This window comes from Cryptotermes secundus, unplaced genomic scaffold (genome assembly GCF_002891405.2).
Source record: "Cryptotermes secundus unplaced genomic scaffold, Csec_1.0 scaffold200, whole genome shotgun sequence".
In the NCBI taxonomy this organism is placed as follows: Eukaryota; Metazoa; Arthropoda; class Insecta; order Blattodea; family Kalotermitidae; genus Cryptotermes; species Cryptotermes secundus.
In genome coordinates, this window is record NW_019727788.1 from 506,736 (window position 1) to 522,126 (window position 15,391).

Consider the following 15,391-nt stretch of genomic DNA (forward strand, 5'->3'; position numbering starts at 1 on the left):
CGTTGCTCAAGAATTTTCCCGCTTTCTTAGGAAGAGGAAGTTTCATTGCTTGTTCACAAGATCCCGTCACAGAAACTTCTGCTAAGCCAGATGAATCCATTCCAGAAATTTATATTATGTTCCTATGGGATCAGTTTTAATATTATATTCCTAATTTGGCCTAGGCCACCCGGATTGTGTGGTTTATTTTGGTATTCCGATTAAAATTCCTCACACATTTCGTGTATCTTCCAAGCATGATACATGCCCCGTTCAGCTCATATTTCTTAATTTAATGGCCAGAAAGACATTTCATGAACAGTACTCGCTATGAAGGTCCTCTGAAGAATAATAAACCTCAGACCAGCATATGAATGATTTCAAAAGAGAATTTCATTTACCCGGACCGGTTCCGAGTCCCTTCCTGCGTATTCTCAAGCATAATTTTTTCCTTGTACAGCTGTTCTCAGTTTGTCTCATTCTTTAGCCAAGTTTCCTTCCTTAAGGAAAAGAAGCAGGCGTATGAGATTATTATTCTCTTTGTGTGTGTGTGTGTGTATGTGTGTGTGTGTGTGTGTGTGCGTGCGCGTGTGCGTGTGTGTTTTCGTTCCCCAGTTTCAACTTTTGAACTAACTTACCGATCTGAGAGAAAATGTGTACGTATCTTATGACAGTGACATTTTCGCTTAGTGGGGGTGGATTCCCGCTGCGTTCAGTCGGAACGGCGGCCACTGATTGGCTTACTGTAGCCTGCCCGGGTGATTATGATGATGGAGAATTTTGTGGAATGAAGATTGACAGGGGAAACCGAAGTACTCGGAGAAAACCTGCCCCAGCGCCACTTTGTCCACCACAAATCCCTCTTGACCAGACCCCGGGATCGAACCCGCTCACGGGTATAGATGATGCATGTGATCCAGTAAGCGAGCTCCACAACGGGAGAGGCAGGAACTAGAAACTCAGCACTGAAGTTTGTTTTGAAGAGAGATGAGGCAGCTTCGTGCATCTGATTTATAAACCAAGCCGTTCATGCGAAAAAGGCCATAAATAATTGCTGTGCTCTGGATGGATGAGTGTTAACGATGTTTAGTATTGTCTGTCCTTACTAAAATGTAACTTCAGGGAGATGAGTATTTCTTGAGAAGCCACTAGTCGCTCAGCTACTTAAGAAATACCCAGCATTTAGGGAACCTGGAGATTCATTACCGTGTTCACATGAGCCCTCAACTGGTCCCTAGCTTGAACCAGATGTGTGGTTTAGGTCGATTGCCCAAGGAACCCGACCGAGTCTGGGGCCCTGTGTAACATTAAATGTTGAACCATAAATGAAAACGCCTAGGAGCAATACCAATTAAATTTCAGACAATTAAAAATATGACGAGGTAAATCCTTAGAGATGTGAAATTCCTGCCTAATTTTAGGAAATCTCGACAGGATCTGCTTCAGAGAATATAAACAAAGACAAAATGCATAGGCCTATAGAAATTTTCTTCTTTTTTCATATAATATTCTGAGAGGATAGATTTTAAAGGATTCTGACGGTGGTATATAACATTCAGAAGTACTGAATTTTTGGCCTTTGTCATTGTCTGATATTCTAAAAACACAAAAGAACATAACGTTTCAGAAGCTGGATTTGTTTCCGTCTTCAGGCGAGGGGTGGGAGACACCTACTGTGTTGAGTTCCGTTACAGAGTGATTGAGGTTAGCTCTTCACAATGGTCCCAATGGAGTAAGTGCCCCCCACACCTCCACTGAGGAAGGAAATAGACCCAGATACCGTAACGTTGTGCTGTATTGTGCTTGTTAGAATACCTGACAATGGACAAAGTCGAAACCCCAATAATCCCGAGGATTCTGTGTTTACGAGTTTGCAATGAATCGATGATGTAAAACTTTGCAGTAATGTCTTATTGGTAATCCTCAAATATTTTATTTTGCAATTTCGCTAGCTATGCCAGGGTGACTTATGATTGATTATTAGTATAACTATGTTAGTTTAACAACGATTTCGGAAATTAATACTTTTTATATAGTTGAATGGGAAGATTATGCCAACTACAGTGGCCGCACGGTCTATGGCATGAACCGTTTTCGCCAGTTCAAACACTGGGATCCTGGGTTCGCCCACTAGAGAGACCGATGTCTGCGTTTATTCTGTGTTTATGTTCTGTGTGCACGTAGCGGCCTTGCGACGGGCTGATCCCCCGTGTAAGGAGTCTTACCGACTGTGTGTGTGGATTAAGAAACTGAAAAAGCGGCCAAGGTCCAAAAGGGCTGTAGAGCCTTAGCGAGAGAGAGAGAGAGAAAGAGGAATATTATTAATTAGGAAGGATTTATAGAAGAGATCTCGTTATAATTTAATTACTTTTCACGGCATTTGTTTGGAACAACTGAAGAAATGCAAGCACATAAAACGGAATTTTTTGCTGTCATGAAGCTCGTATCAAGTTTCATGAAAATCCATTAATTTGTGCTAACGTTATAATTAGGAAAGTTTCACGGCTCAACGCGAGGACGTGATGACACTGTAAGCCCGTCTTTATCAGGAAAAAGCAGTTGACAAACTCGTGTCATAACAGTTTAGAATAACGAAAGAACATTACTATAAGAATTTTCCTGCGCAGAGCAACGATCGGCTCTGCTATTTGTGCTTCCATATCTCATAACAAAATTTTCTATTGTATTGAACGACCTCGCGGGGACGAAGGGGAGCGGGAAGAATTCGTGAATGTGGACAGAAGAGTGAAGCAAATTCGATGCCACAGTTAAATGAAAGTTTCTGGCATAATCCTTGGTCATATCAATTCTGCTTATATACGCAGGGCCACGACGTGCTCATGCACTCTCATGTAGAGAAAAATATGAATGAGAAGTAGCAACAGCCTGCAGTTTGTTTATTCCTGTTGCCATAACTGGGATATAACATCGTTCAAGTACGAACAGAGAAAACCCTTGCTAATTCAGATTAATTGTGAAGGTCATCCGTATTAAGAGATAATACGAATTAGTGAAACAAATGGTAACCATAAAAGACAAACATAGAATACAAATAAACAGAAAGTTTAATATTATAAGAAGTGCTGAGCAAAATAAGGAAAAAATCATTGTAGAGCCTTAATTTAAAAACTACAAAAAACAATATTCATTCACCGATAGAAGATTCATCAGTCGTATATACTCAACTGTGAACAGTATTTTTCACTTTTCTTATTTCGATTCGGATCAAATGTAACCGGATTAGCGAGGGTTTACTATAGTTGTGTTGCGACAAGCGTTTGCAATAAATGTATGTTATGATGGGAGTTAACAATCCAGTTATTATTCATAATAATTCTCGATTATACAAAATCACGAATATGGAATTGTACATGAACGCAAATTATTATTAAGTATTTCCAGATAATTGCTATTGCCGCAAAAATATGTACACCATGTAATGAAGACTTGTGCTAGTTGTCAGATGAACCTGCTGTACCTTTGTAAGAATAAAGCGTTAATATTTGTCCGAATATGCTGAAATTCAAATGCATTATCAGGTAGCGAAATTAAAGGACCATTTGTCTAATTCTTGTATATCCCATATTTTAAACTAATCCTGGATCTTATTCAGTGATTAAATCATCATTCAGTATGTTACGTTTACTCTTTGTATTCATCATTACATTCATATGAGCTTCTATCTGAAGCCAGAAGCGATGTTTTCGAAATTCTTTTATGGGTTTATTTTGTTACCCATGTCAAAACTTTTACGACACACAATAATGTGTAATAATCATAAAGCTATTTTATGAGTATTATTTTCATGAGTTGGGGAAAATATATATATATATATAACAGCAAATAAAAATATCTATAAATATATAAATATAAATAAATAAATAACAAATATAACAGCATAAATACTGGAACACAACATTTCGCTTGTAAACTTTCTTTAAGTGGGATGGAAAAGAAAAAAGTTTATGGAAAATATTCACATCGTTTTTACTCACATTCTTCATGATCATCATGGTGGCACTTCTGTTTCTGTTCAGATTTCTTCGTATCTTGATACTTCTGTTGAAATTATTGCATATCAAGACAGTTTTATAGGAAAAATTAGCGAAAATAATAAAGTCCTGTGCTGGATTATGTATGTAGCGCTCTGAATATTTTGTCAGATCTGCGGACACCACCAAGTTACATCACATGAACCGTATTAACACTCCTGAGTTGTGCCGTGTTTACTTCATGTAACGTCTTTAGTTCGGTATATAATTAAGATTACACAATCAAAAACTTATGTCGTAAACAAATATTGAAAAGATATTGATTGCGTGAGTCTAAATTTGAAGAACTGTTAAATAACATACGCTTCTGCACAAACAGAGAGACACTGTATCGCTTTTAATATGCTACAATAATGAATTTATACTTCCACGCCTGTCAGAAGTTGACAAGGAACTGAAGCTAATGATTATAACGTTGCTCACAATTCCAGGTACTTTAAAGCTATATTTGATGATGAGTCAGTGAATTATATCCTTTCTTACTTTTTGTTTTGCTGTGGCAACTACAGTGTTGTTACTTACCATGAAGAGGAAATTTGAGAACCTGTTTACTAATACATCAAAGTTTACATTATACTGAAAAAAATATTCTTTTTCTTATTACATACAACTCATACATTGCGAATAAGTCATCTTACATTCCCGCCTGTATGAATTCATAATGTGTCTTAATGACTGTTTGATTGTTCCCTTTCCAAAATGTAGTTATGAAAATTAGAAGATTGTAAAAGTATATATCATACACTGAACAGGAGCGTTCAGCATGCAGGATTATAAATAAAATGGTTAAGACTATCAAGAACTTTTCCTTCCAAATACATATTAAATTCACATTTAAGTATCCACTGTCTTACAATGCTCATAATATTATATATCTATATTGACATTGCTGCAGTATGGACGTATGAAGACTAAGTGTTACAATACCCAAATTAGTAAGAAGTCAAAACTGTATACTAAATGTATAAAAAGTCATTATTTAGATTTCAGTATTCGCTATACTACATATTTTTTCCCCTTGGCACTACAGCCCAGTGGGCCTAGGCCTACCTCCATGAACTTCTCCGTTCACTTCGGTTTTTCTCGATCTTACACATTCGGTAGGACTCCTTGGGCGGGTGATCAGCTCGTCGCAAGGCCTCTACCTGTACACAAACACAGAAAAACGCACACACACACACACAAAATAAACACCCATGCCCTGAGTGGGATTCGAACCCACGATCCCGGTTTCCGAGCGAGTGAAGACAGTGCATGCCTTAGACCGCTCGGCTACCGTGACCGGCGTTACTACATATACTGCATGAAAATTAAATACGTAGGCCCTCTGAACTGATGGTTCTTGTGAACACGTTAATGAAATTTCGGGTTCCATAAAATGCGGGAAAGTTCTTGAGTAGCTGCACAATTGGTGGCTTCTCGAGAAGGGTTCAGCTCCATGAGTGAGTGAGGCCCTCTAAACTGAATATTCGCATAAGGCGACTCCCTACTTCTCCAATCAGAAAATCAGGAAAAAATTGTTTCGACAGAATTACATATGTTACTATTTCTTAGGGCAGTGAGCAAAGAGAAGTAGTAACTATACTATTACAAAATAATAAATTAGAGTATAATATCTTAAATATAATTGTAGATATTTTCACAAATATAATTAGGATTTACAATTAGAACTCCTAGTCGTCATCTTCGTGTATTTATTCTTATGGACCCGAAAATAAGGTGACACCTCGTCTCTAAGAAGCACTACTTAAAAAACAGCTCGCTTTAATTCAGTTCAATGCGGTATACTGCAGAATATTTCAAAGCCATGTTGTAACAACACACTCTATTAAAATAACAAAATATTTGATTTAAAAAAAAAATTTAAAGCTATAAAAATTTTTTTCTTAACTGGTGATTGTGCTCAAGAAGTCATGAAGTACTGCTGAATAAGTTCGAAAACGTACTCGTGACATCCTGCTTGTTTCATTATCTCGGAAAACTTAAGGCTTAGGAGAAAGCGTATTGAACATAAAATGTGGGTTTTATTTTTTCTACAATTTGTTCTAAACATTCTTAGCACGATAAATATGTATCGAGTTAACACGTAGAAATGCATGCAGATCTCCATGTAAAGTGATCGCTAAACTTGTTCGATATGAAAGAAAACTGAAAAAGCACGATTTTTCATAAGATATTCAAACATCAAGTTTCGTGATAATCCATCCATCAGTTCTATCAAATGATTTCGTGTGTGCAGACCAGAGTGAGTAAGTGAAATTAATAGTGCTTCGCATGGTTACGAATGCGCGTAATAAGGGATAATGCAACGTGTTAAAAATTCACAATAACTTACATCGTATTGATCATTATAAACCCTGCAAATCTCTACCAGCTAAATATTTTGGTATAATGATTATAGATCTACCCTTATATGGCAATTACGGTTGTTCAAAGATAATCAGTTATGTCTGTACAGTTTAAAGCACGTTCACAGTAGACGTAACGCCACCTACAAGGAGCGGACCATCAGCGGACCGACAGTTTCTTCGAGTACTTAACATTGACCTGCGCACGTCAGGCGCGTCAGGCCATTAGAGTCAGCTAGCTGTACAAGCATTCCATATCTTTCAGCGACCGACTGGTGCCTCCCACATGAACCATTCCTCAGAACTTTCCGGTTAGCGGTGATCCCTGTCGGTGGCCTGTCAATAATGCGAACACATTCCTTCAAATATATCTGAAAATATTTTGTCAATCCGATAATGATATGTTCCCTGTTGGAGTCATTACGTGTGGCGTCAGTGGGCCTTTAGAATTAAATATTTCTTGCATGCCCACGGTAAAAAGTACCAACATGGTGACGATACCTTTAAGCTGTCTCCACTACATTGTAAGATTTAGAATCTGAATATTTGTATATAATGGACTTCTCACAAGTCAGAAAGTAATTTGCCTCTAAATACACTTAGTATGAAAAAATGTAATTACCCATAAAACACTGCACTGTTAAACAGGGTATTCGGGAGGGGCTGTTATATTTTTGTTGTTTCTTTACATCATGTTATGTTATACCACTGATATATTCACGGGTTCAATGTGACTATCATCATCGTCTTCATCAGTAATCTGCCAGACGACAGGTCCACAGTCTCTTCCAAAACAATTCTTCCACTTAATGCCATCTAGAGCTTTCTCCTTCAAATGACAGTATCCTCTTCTGTCCCCAAGGTCATCCAGCATCTTCTTACGTCTTCTTCCTCGTCTTCTTGTCACTTCTATTCGCCCCTCTATCTTTCCTTCAATAACTTCTTTTAGCAGGCAGTTTCTGCGTAAAACATGACAAATCCAATTAGCCTTCTGTTTTCTTATTTCGTGTAAGATATTCCTCTGCTCACTGACGCTAATTAACACTTGTTCATTTCTCACATAATCGGTCCAACTGATCTTCTCCATCCTTCTCCAACACCACATTTCGAAACTTTCCAGATGTTTCTGATCTACTGCCCTAAGTGTCAATGTTTCAGCCCCATACAGAGCTATGCTCCAAATGTAGCATTTCACTAGTTTCTTTCTCAAATTTAAGTCCAATTTGCTGGTAAAAAGATTCTTCTTCTTGCTAAATGCAGCTTTTGCCATGGCAATCCTGGATTTAATTTCACTAGTACACCTTCCATCATCTGTTAACAAGCTACCCAAATATTTAAAACATTTCACATTCTCCACTTGTTTTTGGTCTATCTTTATTGTGACTGGGGTTGGTTGTCTCGAAATTTTCATTACTTTTGTTTTCTCCACATTCATTTCCATGCCATAGCACCTTCCAATTTCAATTAGTCTATCAATCATGCCCTGTAGCACAGTTTCTTCCTTAGCCATTAACACAAGGTCATCTGCATATTTCACAAATGTGACTATAGACGGTTTTTTTATTGATGGATGGATTTATTGAACAACTTTTACAGCTCGTGACTATACTTCACATATCACTATAACACACAGACTAGTGTCCTCAGTCACATTGCTTTGAAGCGGCTTTCAGTGCTGGACATTTCTCCGATTCCGGGCTCACGTCCTCGCAGGGTGGTGACCATCTGATGGCTGGCTTCAGCTGCTAGCTCCTGGGTTGGACTGATATCCAATTGTCAACCTCCAGCTGTCACTTCTCGACTGGATTCAGACCCGAACTAACTGGTTTCCAAGTCAAAGTTATGTTACGACCGACGGTCAGTCGGTCTTGGTGTCAAGCATCCACCTGGGCCCAAGACCAGATTGCGGTTTTGTTGCTGTAGGGCGCCTTTCCTGGCAAGAGGACTGGTATGTCGTTTACAACTGTTGCCGGCCCTCTCCAGTGCAGTCATTCTTGGGTCCGAGTCCCACGGGACTCATGGCCATATTTTGCTGTCCCAGATTCAAGACTCTCCCAACCTCAAGGGCCAAGTCCCCGTATTTATACCCTCCAGGAACATGATGGCCCAGTTATATCCCCAGGTATTGTGTCCCCTTTTCGTCGCCTCCTACGACTCCCAAGGGCTACGGTGAAGGTATTCGAAACCGCCACCGGTTGGGATTGGCTTCCAGAATCAGAGTTACTTTACGACTGCTGGTTTACCGCAAGTCAGTTTGTCTTGATGCCAAGCCCTCTGAGGCTCAAGCCAGAGATTTTTTCCAACTTCCAGATTGACTTCTTATGCAGCCTCGGCACGGACAGCATAAAAACATCTCTATCCGCATTTTTACTGTTGTATGACGTGTACTATTGGAGCAGACCGCATAGTAAACATCTCTTCAAACAATTACTCCACTCTTGCCTGTGTACGTTGCTTAGCAATGGATCGCAATTATGTTGCTAGAAGCTCCATGGACTCGAAAACATTTTCAAATCACTGGTATGCACGGCAAAAGGCTAGAGTGTCTTGGTTTCCAGAGATGGTTGTTTTTGCTTTGCTTGTTACATATTCTCAAAATATTAGGTGCATTGTGACCAAGCTGGTTTCTCAATGTGGACCCTATTCAGATACTTTGTTTTTGTGCAAATATATTGAGTTCTAATCAGGAATTACATGACAAAAAAAGACATTTTTCTCCCCTGCACATTTCACCTCCAAGTTTTCTCAAAACAGACCTATCCAGAAATGAGCCAACAATAGGAAAAATAATTAATTTGATGCTGGATCACAAGTTAATACCACGTATTGATAATTTCACATGTCAGAATGGTAACAATATTTAGGGTATAAGAATTAATTTAAAACATAAATTTCAAATTTATTAAAACTATATTCCTGTTTACAATTTCAGCAGCTTATACAACATTAAACCTATAATGAAGGTACAGTTTCCCAGTTTATAAAGCTGTAGTAATATTTATACACAAAAATAGAAACTTTGAATACTAGGTTATGTCTTGCATTACATACAAAATATCTGAATTCAGATAATTAATTTATATTTTAATTACAATATTAATATGCAACTTAGTTCAATTATTAAGAAAATAAACATCTACTTGGTCACATGACACTTTTAAGGTATCTGAAATGTCAGATCTTTCTCTGATAGATGAACAAGATTCTCAGCTTTGAGAAATGTTTAGTTATAAGAGGGTACAATTAAATGTAAACAAAAACAGTGGGGAACACATTACCAATATCCTTCTGTTCAGTCTAGGGTACTTTTACATAGAGGTGTAGCAAAGAACAAGGTAATGGTTTCTGTCAAGAACTCAAAATCTGCATCAGTAACACTAAATAAAGAAATGTGATAATTTATGAATTGATATCTCCAGAAATTTATTAAGCTCCATACTTTAAATTTTGTATAAATGGAATGGAGAGCTAGAGGTTGGTACCTTCAATATACAGTTCTTAAAAGACCTAAGTTAATGATATGATTTGAGTGGGAAAATTTAGCTTGACATAAAGGCTGTACAATATACAGTTCAAGCCAGATGTGACCAGAAGCCTGGGGCTTAACATCACTGCTTTAATATGAGAGTATATCAGCACAAAGACTTGATCTGAAATGAAAGCAGTCAATCCTCTGAAACAACACTGAACTTCTACCAGACTATAAGGTCTGTCATTCCAGAATATAGTACTCTTCATAGTCATTGCTGTGAGAGTCTGGGAATTCGTAGTTTTTGTTTATACATTCTAATTTAGTTCATTGTAAGTCATTTGAAAAATGCATGAATTGTTCAGATAGTGCAAGCCAACTTTGTGCTGTACTTAAAACACATGTTACATGGGCTTTTGCATGAGAAAAAAGTTGTATGACGATTCACCACCTTTTATCCAATATTTACTGTGAACTTTCTTTATGCATAATTGTTACAATTGAAGAGCTGCCAAAAATTTCTACTGGTAAGAAACATATTGTGGCATGTAGACACACTGCTAGGCAATGATGGCAAAACAAGCAACTATACAACAGCCACTTCTAAGTAAAAGCTCTGAAAACAAGCATGTTTCCATGGCAATGAAAGAACACAGCAATAATGGAAGAGACGTTTTCTGCATGGTCCAGGCTGAGATGTTATAACCAGGACCAGTTAGCAGGCAGTCCCCACATGGAGGTATGTTCAAGTATCTCCACCGTAGCCCTGCTTGTTGTAGGAGAAAAAAAGGGAACCAATACCTGGGATTACAACTGGGCCACACTGTTCTTGGGGAATATAAATACGGAGACCCGGCCCTCCAGTTTTGGGGAGTCTCAAATCTGAGACAGTAAAATATGGTCATGAGTCCCCTGGAACTCAGACCTGAGAATGACTGATGGCATGGAGCAGCAGCAACTGTAAATAACAGACCCATCCTCTCGTCAGAGAAAGCGTCCCACATCAACTTACCTGCACCTGTCTGACAGTAATAAAAATTTTAGTCTTGGGTGCCAGATGGGTGCCTGACACCAAGACTGACTGGCCGACTGACCATTGGTTGTAACATAACTTTGACTTTGACTTGACTTCAGTTGTAGTTATAGAACTGCTGGGGTTCAGTCGTTGTGAGCTGTTAGAAGCTCGCAACTGTGGCAGGGGACAGTACAGGAATCTAGAGAAAAAGAAATGTCTGCCATTGGAAGCTGCTACCACGGAACATCAGTGAAGCCATGAATGTGGACAACAGCTAATGTGTAATAGTAAAGTGTAAAGTGTAGTCATGTGCTGTAGCACAGTGTCAAAAAAATACAATTACTGATCCAAATCCTGCCTATAGTCACTCTATCATGTGACAATATTATATACAGAAACCATTACTTCTAGTCTTTATTCCAACATTATATTTCAATTTAATAACATCAATTTACAATTTAAGAACATGCCATTTAATTTAAGAAGCTCACAAATTACAAATTTTAACCATGCATGTGCGGTATTCTATATTCTTGTTTAACTGAATTAGAAGCTAGAAAATAATGCTAATAAAATTGTACCCGTATATTTCTATACATTACCAGATGAATATATTTTATGTGTTTTATTCTTATTGTTCGCAGATTGACAGTCAACTACCAGAGCACATATTTTCCTTACATCATCTGGTACAAGTATGTAAGTGAAGTATGCAATACCACATAATCTAAGCCAGGATTTCTCAAACTGTACTACTAGTACCATTAAACATGCCAAAGCATCTTTCCATATGTTAATAAACAGTACATTTCTAACAGTTATTGCTATTATATAATAAATGTAATGAAATAATCCACAGTGACACAAGATATACTTGTAAGTTACAATATCTGCAGCTGCTGAAAACAAAGAGAACTGCTTAGGTTGTGCATTTTCCAAGTTTTTTTTTCATGGGATCTAAACGTTTATTTTACCTGTTTCACCTGCTACCAAGTACAAGATGTCAGAGAATTGTTGCTAAAGAAAAATCTTTAGCTTAGAAATCAGACATTAACCAATGACAGTTCTAGTGGGACCAGTGCCAACCAGTGAACAAAAGATAATGTGCAATTGCAGAAAATGTTTACAAATTCTTTGTTTTCAGGTCTGTCTTTATTATTGATTGATTTCAAATTATCACATACACATGGGGTAGGGGCAGCCTCAATATCTTGCACACCAATGAGATGCCACTGATGGTTGCTGTTTCAGTTCTGTTTCATTTACAGACATTTTTATCCCCCATGCTACTATAAACTACTTAGCAAGAACCCATATTGTGGATTTCCTTAAACATACACTCAAAATTTTCTTTCTACTGTGAACTTTCTGCTTGTAGTGTGACAAGTGTCTGAAGTGTACTGCTTTGAATACTGTTTTTATAAATAAAGATTCTAAAATTCATGATACAGTTCCTGCATTTCCAAGGGAGATGCACGACCAGATGACCGCTGTGTATCAGGAAGGTGTACCATCATATGACACAGTGGTCACTACCTCTTGTGGCCATTTACACTCACAGTTAGTCTATAACCTGGTACTATTTGAAAAATTAGGGACAACTGACAAATATTTTTATGCATCTAAGACCTACAAGACACTTAAGTGCTGGTACAAATAGCTCTTGAAACCATTTGGATTAGTCTCTACATGTTATTAAGAAGGGTTCATTCAGATTTACTTGAAAGAATAAGTCTTGGTCTGGCATCATCATTAAGGAAAAGTTATGATTATACTGCATTAGCATCAAATCGTTACTCTCTTCCTAATGTTGCTCCAAGTGGAGGATTTAGAACTCTTCAAACATGGATTAGAGCCTGCTTATCACAAATAGTCAGGAATAAAGATTTTAAGAAGGTTATCATAGCAGCATCTCACATGAACAAGAAAGATTTCATCAAAAGGTTGTACTCAAGTCAAGTTATTCCTGCAAAGGCTTTGTGTTCTCTATGAAACAAGTGCTGCTGGCCTACTTGACGAATTTATTCAGAAATTCAGTTCAGCTCGGTCAATGTTAATTCCTTTAAGAGCAGTATATAAAGGAAGAGCATATGGAATTATCAGAGCTGCAAGATTCCAAGACAGAAAAAGGCTAAGATCGATCAGATCTTTGATTCAAAATCCTCAAAATTTTCCTAATGACGTCAGGATTTTGGAAATCCTAAGAATTGGAGATGACCACCAGTGTCCAAATCAAATAAGTGAAATGTTAAGAAACTATCTCTGGAGCAAAGAGATCATTGGAGTCACTTATCCATGCCCTGTGGATCAACTCAAATTTATCTTGCCGACTCATGAAGAACTCAGATCACAAGGACTCGTTCATGATACCTTTACACTTTGGATTCACCCAACAAAAGGGCAAAGAAACCTCTGTTATACACATGGTCCTGAGGAAATGTTCCTTGGTATGCATACAGATTTAAAGGTTCTACCACCACCAGTTACTATATCCGGGTCATCACCAGGACTTGAAAGAGCTGAGAAGATCCTTAAAGTGGCTCCACTATTACATAAATTAGGGCCAGTTGTGATGGAATATGTCATTTCCAATTTAAGTGACATTAGTGGAATCAATGATGATCTCCTATTAAAATGCTGTTGGAAGTATATATCTGGTTCAATTTCACACCGTGTTCCAGCAAATCACTGGTCCCTTATTGTAGGAACCAATGAGCTTCCTACACGGACATCATATGTGGGTCACAAAACCTCCATAGATAGGGCTCTGGGAGGACTTCATGGGGACTGGACCATCAACTTTGGCAGTTTACTTGCCTTTGAAATGGCTGTTCCTCTTTATGCTACCGAATTTAATGCCTGGCAAAACATAGTTAACCAAATAACAGTTTGGGTCAGACTTCAAAAAGAGTGCCCACACTGTCTTCAAGCTATAGATGATACTGAGGTCTCCTGGGCAGCATATCCAAGAAGTGTTAATAGAGGAATAGCAAACAATCCATATGTTGGATTTAATGTTCAACAAAGAGGGAAATTAATTGAACAGATCAACCTAAAACTCCAATCTATTGTTGAACAAGTAAGGGTGCACAAGGCCAACTCAGAGCATTTTAAACAATTGCAAATGAACTGGTTCGGGACTTAAGTAGAGGTTCAACCAGTGTTGGAATTATAGACAAGAATTTGTTTTTTCCTAAGGACAAACTTGTAGCTAATAAGAAAGCAGTCTTCTGGGATTTGGCACCGTGTATATGTGGTGTTAACCGACGTTTCGGAGGAACGTATCGCCCCCATCTTCAGGGTTGAAGAAGTATAAGTAAATCTGCAAGCGACAACACCGTGAGACACGGTCAAGCAGNGAATTAAAACACATTCCTGTTGAAAACATCATTGAAACATTATATGATGTATTCACTCAGTACGTTTTTACCCATTTCCCTCACTGCATCAAGTTTAAACAAGAATACAGATTGATGGACCTTCATTTTACAAGATTTCCATTCTCTGGAATTAGTCAGTTAATCCTTGAATCAGGATACTGGGATGTATTAAAGGGTCACTTATGACGACATCTAGGACACCTATCATTGGCTCTTCCAAAACAAAGTTCTGATATCCATTGAATGATTGTTGAGTTTCTTAACATTGAACTTCAACAAGATCTTGCAATGAAGAGGGGAACATTAATTTGAGTGAAATATGAAATCTACATCGCTGATTTCCTTGCAACTGAAGAACTTCATGATCGTCACAAAGATGAACTTAATAATTTGTCATGGAATCCATTAAATTAAGCTACAGTGTGTTCATTTTCTCTTTCATCAGAACTGTGCTAATTATGTGGCATTAAAATACCACAATACAGATTATGAAGGGTAAGTCTTAAGAAATAGTTTTCATTTTTTGCATTTTTTACGTGAGGGTTCTACTGGTTTACAGTATATCAAACCCTGAATCTTGGCTTGTGTAAAATAAACACACAACATTACAGTCTCATTATCCATATAACTCGTATCCTGTACATACTGTCATGTGCTAGTGACTAGGTCTGCATTGATAACTGGATTTACTAAATATTTATAACTTGTAACTATAACCATTTCATACACCTACACACTCAACAGGTCACTGTAATTACAGTATACATAAAGTCTTCTGGGCCTTCGCTGGTCATTGCCTGGAGGTTCTTCTGCTTTGGTGCTCACGTCCTCACAGGATGGCACCTGGCTCACAAGTAACTCATGACTAATGAATCCCATTCTTCCTTGATATATAGCTGTGAAAGGCACCACACTGAATCAAGCGCTAGCCAATCAGCACGGACCATGGCCTTTCGTCCATGCACTACCTAGTGATAACGTACCTCTTACATGCTAGTCATCAATCACAGTCTAGAAACCATCTACTGCTAGGCAACAGTTCAGTAAACTTGCTTCTGCATGCCTTGGCATGGATCGCATACAAAACATTGCTTCCAACATTTCTTCTATTGTTGTGAGCATGTGTTGCTGTGGGAGTGTGTTCATCA